Raw genomic sequence first — 1987 nt, forward strand, 5'->3', positions numbered from 1 at the left:
TCAGACTGTTGCAATATGCTTTTCTGCTCAACGCGTCAGCAATCACATTAGCCTTGCCTGGAGTATACTTGATACTCGGATTGTACTCTTGAATCATTTCGACCCATCGAGTCTGCCTGAGGTTGAGATTCGGCTGAGTGAAGATGTACTTGAGACTCTTGTGATCAGTGAAAATATCCACTTTTCTTCCCAATAGAAAATGTCTCCAAGTCAACAAAGCGTGCACAACTGCCGCCAACTCGAGATCATGAGTGGGGTAGTTCTTCTCATTAGGTTTCAACTGGCGAGAGGTATAAGCAACAACTTTCTTCTCTTGCATCAGTACAGCACCGAGACCTTGGAGAGAGGCATCACAAAAGACCTCGTACGGCTTGGTTTCATCAGGCGGAGTCAGAACTGGAGCAGTGATTAATTTCTCTTTCAAAGTGTTGAAAGCAATATCACACTCCGGAGACCAAACGTACTTGACGTGCTTCTGAAGAAGATTTGAGAGAGGCTTGGCGATCTTAGAAAAGTTTTCAACGAATCTTCTGCAATAGCTTGCGAGACCGAGGAAACTGCGGAGTTGCTTCATGTTCTGAGGAGGTTCCCAATTCACAATTGCAGACACCTTCTCAGGATTCACGGAAATGCCCTTGGCAGAGATGATATGACCAAGATAAAGAACCTCATCGAGCCAAAATTCACACTTGGAGAACTTGGCGTAGAACTGATGTTCTCTGAGCTTGTCAAGAACCAAACGCAAGTGCTTGGCATGATCTTCCTTGTTCTTCGAGAAAACCAGAATGTCGTCGAGATAGACCAAAACGAATTCATTGGTGTAGGGGTTGAAGATGAAGTTCATCATGCGAGAGAACGTCGGAGGAGCGTTGGCGAGGCCAAAAGACATGACGGTGTATTCATATGAACCAAAGCTTGTTCTGAACGCCGTCTTGGGAATATCTTGCTCACGAATACGCATCTGATGATAACCCATACGGAGATCGAGCTTGGAGAATACTTGAGCACCCTTGAGTTGTTCGAACAGCTCATTGATGTTGGGAAGTGGGTATTTGTTCTTGATGGTCTTCTTGTTTACTGGACGGTAATCAACACAAAGTCGACTCGATCCATCCTTCTTCTTCACAAAAAGAACACCACAACCCCACGGAGAAGTACTAGGCCGAATGAGACCCAATCTTTCTTGCTCATCGAGTTGTTTCTTCAACTCCTTCAACTCTTCGGGGCCGAGCTTGTAAGGACGTTTGCACACAGGTTCCGTGCCAGGCTCAAGTTCAATAACGAATTCAACCGGCCGGTTTGGAGGCATTCCTGGGAGCTCTTCTGGAAAAACGTCTTGATACTCACAAACAACCGGAATTTGCGAAATAGCATCCAATTCACCCTTCTCATTGAGAGAAAACAACCGGATGGTATTATCCCGAGCGGCAAAGACAATGACATCCTCAGACGAATGAGTCAGTTGAATCTGCCTGGTTGCACAATCAAGCCGAGCTTTATGCTTAGAGAGCCAGTCCATCCCGAGAATAAGATCGATATTCGAGTTTCCAAGAACCATTGGAGAAGCAAGAAACTTGAAATCACCCATCAAGATTGAAATATCCGGCACCTCCATACTAGAACTCAGTCGCTTAGCTGGAGAGACGACTTGCATAGCTCTAGGTAATGCCTTAGTGCTAAAATTGTTCTCCGATGCAAATGGAAATGACATGAAGGAATGCGATGCACCAGAGTCAAAAAGAACTTTTGCAGGAATATCATTAACAAGAAGGTTACCCATGATCACATCTGACGAGTCCTCTGCCTGGGCTGCATTCATCAAATTGACCTTGGCGTACTTGGGATTATGCTTGACCACAGCTGTACTTGCCGATCTGACAGGAGGAGGAGGAGGAAGACGCCTCTGGTTGGTACACTTGTTGGCATAGTGACCCTTCTGTTGGCACTTGTTGCACGTGACCTCTGAAAGCGGACGGTGATACGGAGC

This window comes from Triticum dicoccoides, chromosome 2B, assembly GCF_002162155.2.
Source record: "Triticum dicoccoides isolate Atlit2015 ecotype Zavitan chromosome 2B, WEW_v2.0, whole genome shotgun sequence".
NCBI classification, from domain to species: domain Eukaryota; kingdom Viridiplantae; phylum Streptophyta; class Magnoliopsida; order Poales; family Poaceae; genus Triticum; species Triticum dicoccoides.